The following is a 12,070-nucleotide window of genomic DNA, read 5'->3' on the forward strand; positions in this document are numbered from 1 at the left end:
CCCTATTCTTTTGCGAAGCGTAGGTACAACCAGCCGGCCCGAAGGCCTCGTCAGGCACAGGGACAGCCCCAGCGCGCTCGTTCTCGTCAACAGCGTGCGCCTAAGCAGCCCCCTGCGCCTCCACAGCAAAAGCCGGGGACGGGCTTTTGACTGGATCCACGGGAACATAGCCGCCCTACAAGTGTCCGTACCGGACGATCTGCCGGTCGGAGGGAGGTTAAAATTTTTTCACCAAAGGTGGCCTCTCATAACCTCCGACCAGTGGGTTCTCCAAATAGTGCGGTGCGGATACGCCCTGAATTTGGCCTCCCTGCCTCCAAATTGTCCTCCGGGAGCTCAGTCTTTCAGCTCCCATCACAAGCAGGTACTTGCAGAGGAACTCTCCGCCCTTCTCAGCGCCAATGCGGTCGAGCCCGTACCACCCGGGCAGGAAGGGCAGGGATTCTATTCCAGGTACTTCCTTGTGGAAAAGAAAACAGGGGGGATGCGTCCCATCCTAGACCTGAGAGGCCTGAACAAATTCCTGGTCAAAGAAAAGTTCAGGATGCTTTCCTTGGGCACCCTTCTGCCAATGATTCAGAAAAACGATTGGCTATGTTCCCTGGATTTAAAGGACGCATATACTCACATACCGATACTGCCAGCTCACAGACAGTATCTCAGATTCCGCCTGGGCGCACGGCACTTTCAGTATTGTGTGCTGCCCTTTGGGCTCGCCTCTGCCCCACGAGTGTTTACCAAGTGCCTCGTGGTGGTAGCGGCCTACCTACGCAAGCTGGGAGTACACGTGTTCCCATATCTCGACGATTGGCTGGTCAAGAACACCTCGGAGGCAGGAGCCCTCCGGTCCATGCAGTGCACTATTCAGCTTCTGGAGCTGCTGGGGTTTGTGATAAATTACCCAAAGTCCCATCTCCAGCCAACCCAGTCTCTGGAATTCATAGGAGCTCTGCTGAATACCCAGACGGCTCAGGCCTACCTTCCCGAAGCGAGGGCCACCAATCTCCTGGCCCTGGCTTCGCAGACCAGAGCGTCTCAGCAGATCACAGCTCGGCAGATGTTGAGACTTCTGGGTCATATGGCCTCCACAGTTCATGTGACTCCCACGGCTCGTCTTCACATGAGATCTGCTCAATGGACCCTAGCTTCCCAGTGGTTCCAAGCCACCGGGAATCTAGAAGATGTCATCTGCCTCTCCACCAGTTGCCGCACTTCACTGCTCTGGTGGACCATCCGGACCAATTTGACACTGGGACGTCCATTTCAAATTCCACAGCCCACGAAAGTGTTGACGACGGATGCATCTTGCCTGGGGTGGGGAGCTCATGTCGATGGGCTTCACACCCAGGGTCTGTGGTCCCTCCAGGAAAAGGATCTGCAGATCAACCTCCTGGAGCTCCGAGCGATCTGGAACGCACTGAAGGCTTTCAGAGATCGGCTGTCCTGCCAAATTATCCAAATTCGGACAGACAATCAGGTTGCAATGTATTACGTCAACAAGCAGGGGGGCACCGGATCTCGCCCCCTGTGTCAGGAGGCCGTCGGGATGTGGCGTTGGGCGTGTCGGTTCGGCATGCTCCTCCAAGCCACGTACCTGGCAGGCATAAACAGTCTGGCCGACAGACTGAGCAGAGTCATGCAACCGCACGAGTGGTCGCTCCACGCCAGAGTGGTACGCAAGATCTTCCGAGAGTGGGGCACCCCCTCGGTGGACCTTTTCGCCTCTCAGACCAACCACAAGCTGCCTCTGTTCTGTTCCAGACTTCAGGCACACAGCAGGCTAGCGTCGGACGCTTTTCTCCTCCATTGGGGGACCGGCCTCCTGTATGCTTATCCTCCCATACCTTTGGTGGGGAAGACCTTACTGAAGCTCAAGCAAGACCGCGGCACCATGATTCTGATAGCGCCCTTTTGGCCCCGTCAGATCTGGTTCCCTCTTCTTCTGGAGTTGTCCTCCGGGGAACCGTGGAGATTGGAGTGTTTTCCGACTCTCATCTCGCAGAACGACGGAGCGTTGCTGCACCCCAACCTTCAGTCCCTGGCTCTCACGGCCTGGATGTTGAGGGCGTAGACTTCACTGCGTTGGGTCTGTCTGAGGGTGTCTCCCGGGTCTTGCTTGCCTCTAGGAAGGATTCCACTAAAAAGAGTTACTTTTTCAAGTGGAGGAGGTTTGTCGTGTGGTGTGAGAGCAAGGCCCTAGAATCTCGTTCTTGCCCTGCACAGAACCTGCTTGAATACCTTCTGCACTTATCAGAGTCTGGCCTCAAGACCAACTCAGTAAGGAATCACCTTAGTGCGATTAGTGCTTACCATTATCGTGTGGAAGGTAAAGCCATCTCTGGAGAGCCTTTAGTCGTTCGATTCATGAGAGGCTTGCTTTTGTCAAAGCCCCCTATCAAGCCTCCTACTGTGTCATGGGATCTCAACGTCGTCCTCACCCAGCTGATGAAACCTCCTTTTGAGCCACTGAATACCTGCCATCTGAAGTACTTGACCTGGAAGGTCATTTTCTTGGTGGCAGTTACTTCAGCTCGTAGGGTCAGTGAGCTTCAAGCCCTAGTAGCTCATGCTCCATATACTAAATTTCATCACAACAGAGTAGTGCTCCGCACTCACCCAAAGTTTCTGCCGAAGGTGGTGTCGGAGTTCCATCTTAACCAGTCAATTGTCTTGCCAACATTCTTCCCCAGGCCGCATACCCGCCCTGCTGAACGTCAGTTGCACACATTGGACTGCAAGAGAGCATTGGCCTTCTACTTGGAGCGGACACAGCCCAACAGACAGTCCGCCCAATTGTTTATTTCTTTCGACCCTAACAGGCTAGGGGTCGCTGTCGGGAAACGCACCATCTCCAATTGGCTAGCAGATTGCATTTCCTTCACTTACGCCCAGGCTGGGCTGACTCTTGAGGGTCATGTCACGGCTCATAGTGTCAGAGCCATGGCAGCGTCGGTGGCCCACTTGAAGTCAGCCACTATTGAAGAGATCTGCAAGGCTGCGACGTGGTCATCTGTCCACACATTCACATCTCATTACTGCCTCCAGCAGGATACCCGACGCGACAGTCGGTTCGGGCAGTCGGTGCTGCAGAATCTGTTTGGGGTGTAAATCCAACTCCACCCTCCAGGACCCGAATTTATTCTGGTCAGGCTGCACTCTCAGTTAGTTGTTCTTCGTAGGTCAATTTCTGTTGTACCCTCGCCGTTGCGAGGTTCAATTGACCTGGGTTCTTGTTTTGAGTGAGCCTGAGAGCTAGGGATACCCCAGTCGTGAGAACAAGCAGCCTGCTTGTCCTCGGAGAAAGTGAATGATACATACCTGTAGCAGGTGTTCTCCGAGGACAGCAGGCTGATTGTTCTCACCTACCCTCCCTCCCTCCTCCCCTTTGGAGTTGTGTGTTTCATCTTTTGCTAGTCATTCAACTGGCGGGAGCGGTCGCGCACGGGCGGGAAGACGGCCGCGCATGCGCGGTGGGCGTACCCTGCGTGCCGACCGTCCCGTGAAGCTTTTTTCCGGTTGGTGGGGGCTGCCGCGGACGTCACCCAGTCGTGAGAACAATCAGCCTGCTGTCCTCGGAGAACACCTGCTACAGGTATGTATCATTCACTATCCCAACTCCCGGTCCACCAACTTGACCTTTTGCAGCTTATTCTTTTACGATAAAGTTACTACTCTTGTGTCAAATTCCTTTCCCTTTCCCAACCCTTCCCAACCTACCCCTCCCCTGGATCCCCTTTTCTTTAACTGATCAAAATACATTCACTCCACCAATATTTGGTTGAACAACTATCTATTCATAAGGCGGCTTTGTGAAGCTGATGTTAAGGTGTCCAAGAATAAGCTCCAGCAGTTTATCCAACTCTCTCCCCTTTCCGAGGAAAATTGTTTTATACTCATCCTCTTCATCCGAGTTAAGTGAATCATTCGCAGTCTCCACCCCTGCAAAGTAGGGTACCTATTTGTAATCCATTCAGCCAGGATGCATTGTTTTGCTGTTATAATAGATTTTTCCACAAAGGCCTTCTTGCCTTTGGATATAATTTTTAAAAATTAGTTGCACATATCTGAGTAGTTTTTAAAATAGCCTGATATTACACCTTTTTTTTTTTTTTTTATTCTCTCTTTTGGGTGACTGAAAGTTTCCTTCTTTGGGCTCCTAACTCACTTGAAGCTTGGGCTGGGAAGGGGCCAATAGGGTTTGTGGGAGAGATGTGTGGTTTTGAGATCTGCTGCTTTTGAGCTCACACTGTTTGACGGACACTTTATGGGGGAAAGGAAAGTTAAATGAAGACCATACCCTTCTGTGTCCAGGGGTCCTTCCCCCTCCCCCCCCCCCCCCCAAGCTGTTGCAGGTGATATCGAAGCTTGTGTGGTTTGGCTCTGGGTGGCTATGGAAGCATGGAAGAAACATCAATTAGCTTTGTAACAGGACCAACACCCCCACAACCCAGAAGTGAATGCACTGGTGAGGTTGATGGCTGAAGAGCCATAAGAATGTCGTCACTAAGGAAATTACACTGCATGCTTCTTTTTTCCCCATTGGGATTGTGAGATGGTAGAAGCAGTGAAGGATTTAGATGTTTTTCCTCTGGGAATTTTACACTTGGTCAGCCTTCTAAGCAAATGTGTTTTGGGACAGTAAAACCTGCTGTCGTGACATTTGATACTCTGAGATGCACTTAAAGCTCTGGATACCTCTCTAAAGGTAGCAGTTTAACAGTTTTATGATAACTGATGTAATTTCTTCAACAAAGTTGGCTGGCCAGCTTCAAGAACAGGGTCAACAAGAATGCCAGGCTGGATTAAGAGGATTCTCAGATAACTGAATTCAAGAACTTTAATTTGGCTCAATTTAAGGAAAGAGCCATGGTGTGATGTAGGCTGAAATATCTAGAAGGTAGAAAGAGTCATCTGCAATTTATTTATTTATTTTATTTAAGTCGTCTTTGATATCTCTGATGGAAATGATGCAGAGATATTTTCAGGAGGCATTGAGTTTACCATTGGATACTCTCTCTCCTATATCGTGAGCCATATATTTAATCTTTACCCACAGCGGAGAACCTAGCATTAACAATGTATTAAGAAGGAGCCCAGATATACTTGATGAATCTGAGTTCCTAGAAAGTTAATTGGAGCCAATAACTGGAATTTGTACTTGTGGTTACATTTATGTTTAAAGCTGAGAGTGATAATGTTTTGTAGAAAATATAAACGAGACTTTTCTTGGCTCATGAATACGTATGTTTCCTGATTTGTCTCAAATAACCCAGGCCAGACCATGGGAGTTCTTGGTTTAAAGTCAATGGTCCTGGTACTGGGGTTTATATTTGTATTAGAATTCCCTTGTCATTATTTTATAAGTTGTGTGAATAATCATCTTATCTTTGGCTCAAGATGGCTTCTGAATTTTCTGTAGGTAAGGGAGGAACCAGAAGTGCTTTGACTGGCTTGAAAGAAGGCCTTAACCCCATATCGCATCCCTGTGATTTTTGTTATGATTACGTGAACGATATTTCCTTTCTCTTGGCCCTAAATATTGTGATCTGAAGCTTTGTTGAATTATTACCTCCCATTGTCTATTTCTGAGTCATTCAAATTTTTTTCTTGAGTGTCATTGAATAGAAAATTGAAAACATTAAACAAAAAAAAAAAACATGCTAGAATCCAATGCCATGAGCTTAAATTCACAACACCTTGAGACTAGTTTTCTCCTGTTTTAGATCCTTTCCCAAGTTATGATCTATTCTTCTACATTTGAATGTTGTAAAATTAAGACAAGCCTAACACCTCTTGACAGCAATGAAAACTTAAGAAGACTAGGCCTTTTTAGATTGCTAAGAAATGCCCATATAGTATTCATCCTGTGTTGTGCAGTAGTGTCTGTAATGTTTCATTCCATATGAACTGTAGCATATCTGATCTCTACATCAGCAAACCCCTCCTACTGCAGCTCCTTCAGGTATAGAAGGACTGAACATATGCTCTGTGCAAAAGTGCTGTATTCCCTTTAATATTTCATAACTTGAAATGTAACCTCTCACATGCACACCTAATTATGTGTGATTATATGGAGTGTTCTGACTACACAAAAGAACTCCTGATTATCAAGAGGCGGACTGATAAGGCCTTACTTCTTTAACTTCTGTACAACCTGTTATGTGACTGCAGCCATAACAAGAATCTGGAAGCTGATTCTCTAAGGGGTCCTTTTACAAAAGATGCCGTTTAATATGAGCAGATGACGCAAATGGCACATGACGTTTAATTGTGAGCAAGTGCAAGGTGATGCATGTGGGAAAAAAGAACCCGCATTATAGCTACGTCATGCAAGGTTCCACGTTAGGAGTTGCGGACCAAGAAAAGGGATCTGGGTGTCGTCGTCGATAATACACTGAAACCTTCCGCTCAGTGTGCTGCTGCGGCTAGGAAAGCGAATAGAATGTTGGGTATTATTAGGAAAGGTATGGAAAACAGGTGTGAGGATGTTATAATGCCGTTGTATCGCTCCATGGTGCGACCGCACCTTGAGTATTGTGTTCAGTTCTGGTCGCCGCGTCTCAAGAAAGATATAGTAGAATTGGAAAAGGTGTAGCGAAGGGTGACTAAAATGATAGCGGGGATGGGACGACTTCCCTATGAAGAAAGACTAAGGAGGCTAGGGCTTTTCAGCTTGGAGAAGAGACGGCTGAGGGGAGACATGAAAGAGGTATATAAAATAATGAGTGGAGTGGAACAGGTGGATGTGAAGCGTTTGTTCACGCTTTCCAAAAATACTAGGACTAGGGGCCATGCGATGAAACTACAGTGTAGTAAATTTAAAACAAATCGGAGAAACTTTTTCTTCACCCAACGCATAAACTCTGGAATGCGTTGCCGGAGAACGTGGTGAAGGCGGTTAGCTTGGCAGAGTTTAAAAAGGGGTTAGACGGTTTCCTAAAGAACAAGTCCATAAACCACTACTAAATGGACTTGGGAAAAATCCACACTTCCAGGAATAACATGTATAGAATGTTTGTATGTTTGGGAAGCTTGCCAGGTGCCCTTGGCCTGGATTGGCTGCTGTCGTGGACAGGATGCTGGGCTCGATGGACCCTTGGTCTTTTCCCAGTGTGGCATTACTTATGTACAAAGGCGTGCTGAAAAATGGCTTACGGTAGTGTAGGCGTGCCTGTGAAAAAGGCCTCTCTTTTTTTTTTTTTTTTACCCAAAATGGACATGCGGCAAAATCAAAATTGCCACACGTCCATTTAGGGTCTGAGATCTTACCACCAGCCATTGACCTAGCAGTAAAGAATTTGGGCGGTAATGACACACGTGCATCAAAGGTCACTTGGCGCACGTTCAAAAATAAAAATGTTTTTCGGATGCGCACCAAAAATAAAATCACCACATGAACCACACGGTAGTCAGCCAGTAACTCCATTTTGGCGCACATTGGGTGTGCATAGACGCTTAAGCAGCTTAGGAAAAGGACCCCTAAATCTGGTACATATCTCCAAGGCAGCATTTTTGATCACTTGCAATAAGTAAACATTCATAGTAGTTTTCTTACAAAACAATGTGGTATCAGTGTAAAAAATGCAACGAAGGCTGCTACATTGGAGAAACAAGTCAGATGCTAAAGAAGAGATTTAATTTACATAGACACCATATAAAAAATGCTAGTACCAATAAAGATGTCACGCCTGTGGAGCAGCACTTTACAAAACCAGAATACCGTACCAGTGATTTCATGGTAAGAATCCTATAAAGGGAACTTTAAAACAATACAGGAATGTAAGACCTTTGAAGTCAGAATGATTAAATATTTTTACACAGTAGGTGATGGCAGAAAAAGACCTATACGGTCCATCCAGTCTGCCCAACAAGATAAACTCATAGGCGCTACTTTATATGTATACCTGACCTTGATTTGTATCTACCATTTTCAGGGCACAGATCGTAGAAGTCTGCCCAGTACTAGCCCTGCACCCCAAACACCGGTGCTGCCACCCAATCTCTGCTAAGCTTCTGAGGATCCATTCCTTTTGAACAGGATTCCTTTATGTTTATCCCACGCATTTTTAAATTCCATTACTGTTTTCATCTCCACCACCTCCCGCAGGAGGGCATTCCAAGTATCCACCACTCTCTCCGTGAAAAAATACTTCTTGACATATTTCTTGAGTCTGCCCCCCTTCAACCTCATTTCATGTCCTCTAGTTCTACTGCCTTCCCGTCTCCGGAACAGGTTCATTTGCGGATTAATACCTTTCAAATATTTGAACATCTGTATCATATCACCCCTGTTTCTCCCTTCCTCCAGGGTATACATGTTCAGGTCAGCAAGTCTCTCATACGTTTTGTAACGCAAATCCCATACCGTTTTTGTAGCTTTGCACCACTTCAATTTATTTTTACATCCTTAGCAAGATACGGCCTCCAAAACTGAACACAATACTCCACGTGGGGCCTCACCAACGACTTGTACAGGGGCAGCAACACCTCCTTTCTTCTGTAGGTCACACCTCTCTCTATACAGCCTAGAAACCTTCTGGCTGCGGCCACCGCCTTGTCACACTGTTTCATCGCCTTCAACTCTTCAGATACTATCACCCCAAGATCCCTCTCCCCGTCTGTACATATCAGACTCTCACCGCCTAACACATACGTCTCCTGTGGATTTCTACTCCCTAAGTGCATCACTTTGCATTTCTTCGCATTGAATTTTAATTGCCAAACGTTAGACCATTCTTCTAGCTTCTGCAGATCTTTTTTCATGTTTCCCACTCCCTCTGGGGTGTCCACTCTGTTACAAATTTTGGTGTCATCTGCAAAAAGGCAAACTTTACCTTCTAACCCTTCGGCAATGCCCTTCACAAATATATTGAACAGAATCGGCCCCAGCACCGATCCCTAAGGCACTCCACTACTCACCTTTCCCTCCTTCTCCCACCCTCTGGCGTCTGTCTGGCAACCAGTTCCTGTCAAGTTTATTCAAGAGCCTCCTGTGGGGAACCATGTCATCTACCAACATTTGCTTATTTCCGATCTGACAAAGAAGGGCAACCTTCAAAAGCTAATCAAGAAATGTAATAAGTTATGTCCAATAAAAAAAAGGTATCATATTTTCTTTTCCATGTTTTATTTTGTTTTTATTGATTACCTTACAAAAGCAGAAAGCACATCTTTTTCCATGTATATATAAGAATCTTCCCTGTGTAGAAAGTAATTAATGATGTTGAATGCTGAGGGGCTGATGCTAGCATTAGAGCCATGATCCGATGCTTAGCACATAGCTTCCTAATCCAAGAGTGACACCAAAGTTTTGTTACTGAATGTAGTAACCAAACAGTATGCAAATAGGCTCAGCACAGAAAGGAAATGGGAGAATGAACCAAATGGATGCACATACAGTCTGCGTTAGCAGCAGCCATATTTTGTGCACAAATCAGCACCCAGAGTTGTACGCACCCACATCTGTGTCTCTGCAGATGCGGGATTGCTATTCTGTGCATACAATTTTCCAATGCTGATACTTATGCACAGAATAGCAGTTCAGCACATGTGCAGATGTATGTGCCTGTAACTGCAGGTGCTGATTCGTTTTTTCTCAGACCTGTTTACGCATGTACCTCTTAATCTAGCTCTTTGTTTTAGTATACCTCTTCCTCAGTTTTCTTTCTTCTCTTTTTTTTTTTTACTCGTGTTCTTTATGGAATCCAGAAAAAAAAGTTAGTGGTCTTCTATGCATGCAATAAAGAGAAGAAACAGGCATGAAATCATTAATGCTGACTGCAGAACAAGTTAACTTATGTTTCCTCGGATCTTGCATTAGAGTCCTGGTGCTGCTGGGCTCAGCCCTTTGGTCTTCTGTGCATTTCTCTGCATCGGTACTGAATAGCTAATAACTTCATTGGCATGGATTTAAAAGGTGCTGCCTGCTAATGTCTACTCAAGGCTTTGCACACAGGTAGCTTATGTACAAAACTTATTCTTGCATAGTGTGCCCACAAAATTATGCACTAAAACTGAGTTAACTAGTGCCCAACACATAGCACGGTTTATTGCATCAGCCGCAGAGCGGATAGTAGTCTGCAGGATCCTTGAAAGCAGGATGTAGTCTCTTGAGCCATACATCATTTTCATCAGCAAACAGAATGTCGCTTTTGAGGCCTGCATATTGTAGCAGAGATGTGCTGATAGCTTTTTCTGACCTAATGCACATGCTTCATAAGCCGTTTGCAACATCACAGCAACTACAAAACTCCAATAAAAAACGTTATCTTTGTCAAAGCAATAGTAGGAATCAATGCACAAATCTATATGAAATGCTGGTACTTTTGAGAACTGTACCCACCAGCAGCATCAGCCAAAATTCAGAACCTTGAAATTCCTAATGAACTTCAGTAGATCAAAGCATATTTGGAAGTATCGTAGATATCAGCTGGTACACAAGCCTCTGCATCAAAGTGAACTTTGTCCTTCACTGACAGAAAAGCAGAAGTAGTCCATTACCAACAATTTTGGTTGGATGTGTTACTTAAAATTGAATTTTAGGCCGTGTTTGTTTGCCACTTGTTCTGTCTCCCCCCCCCCCCCTCATCCTGCAGGATGAGCAGGGCCAATTTGTCCCCCCGTCCCCCCCCCCACCATCCTGCAGGATGAGCAGGACCAATAAAGAAAAATGGGTGGTAATAGAAGTTGGTGGGAAGGGAAAGGAAGCAGCAGTGGTAGAGGTAAACCCCAGATTCTACAAAGGGTGCCCAAACTTTGGCATACAATTGAGTGAGTTATGTGACATTAAATTGCAAATTTGCAGTTATCCCATTCTATAAATAGCATCCCTAACTTCTCTTGCATGCAAACGCAAAAGGAGCATTCATGTGGGAAAGTCAGGGGCATTCTGATTATTCTTGCATGCACTTTATAGAATACTAGGAAAAAATGCCCGTTTCTGAGCGGAATGAAACGGGCGCTAGCCAGGGGCCCCCTCCCTCCGTCCCTCGAAGCTACTTGCCTTGTTCGCTGTGGGCCGTTTCGGCCGTCGAGTGTCATAGCTCCGCCCTCGACGTCATGACGTTTTGATGCGAGGGCGGTGCAGACACTCCAGGGCACACCGGATATCTCGGGCGCCTCAACTTCTGTGGAGGCTTCAGAACGTTGGGGTTGCCTTTTATATATATATAGATAATTGCATTCACTGTTCTCTCTAAACTGAGTGGAAGTCCTCCAAACTGCATTGCTGCCAGTAGGGGGTGGTGCTTCAATACTGTGTTTTCAATCACTAGGAGACAGGCAGGTTCCCTGGAGTCCTGCAGAGCCTGTCTGTCCCTCACTAGTGAAAATGTGTATTCTCTTGTTACTATGTAAGCCGCATTGAGCCTGCGATGAGCGGGAAAGCGCGGGGTACAAATAAATAAATATACACAGGAAAATTAACATAGCTTAAATAACCTTTTAAAAAGCAAGGCCTTTACATTTTTTTTTCTGAAACCAGAATAATTAAACAAATCATTAAAACAAGAAGGTACTAATGTCCAGATCTTCATAGCTTGTACGGCAAGAAGTTTATCATGATAACAAACAAAACGGGAGCTGGGGCAGACCTCTACGGTCTACGCCCTGATCGTGACTGAATAGATCTCCCTCAGAATTCTTTAGGAACCCATAGTCAAAGCTCTTAAAACCTATGCAAAGGCCTCAGTGCTTGATGGCTTGTATAAGTGACACTAGCTGTAAAACAAGTCCCAAAATATATATTTTTGTCTTGTCCCCATTGACACCCACACAGTTTAAAAAGTAAGAAAACAGAAATGGATCAGGGAAAACCCTACACAAGTGAATTGCAAAAGCTAAAAAAGAGACACATTGACATTACAAAAAAAAAATACTTAGTAGCACCCTACATTTAAATAAAGCTTTGATGGGAACAAGAGCAGTTAACAGCAGTTAATTTAAACAGTTTCTGAATAATACACCAGAGGGGCCAAATATATGCCAAAAAGACTAATTATTGGTAGGTGGAGGAATCATTGTACTACAGGATGAATTTAATGGTTTGTGACAGAACTAAGGTTTAGATTTA

Source organism: Microcaecilia unicolor, chromosome 11, assembly GCF_901765095.1.
Source record: "Microcaecilia unicolor chromosome 11, aMicUni1.1, whole genome shotgun sequence".
Taxonomy (NCBI): Eukaryota; Metazoa; Chordata; class Amphibia; order Gymnophiona; family Siphonopidae; genus Microcaecilia; species Microcaecilia unicolor.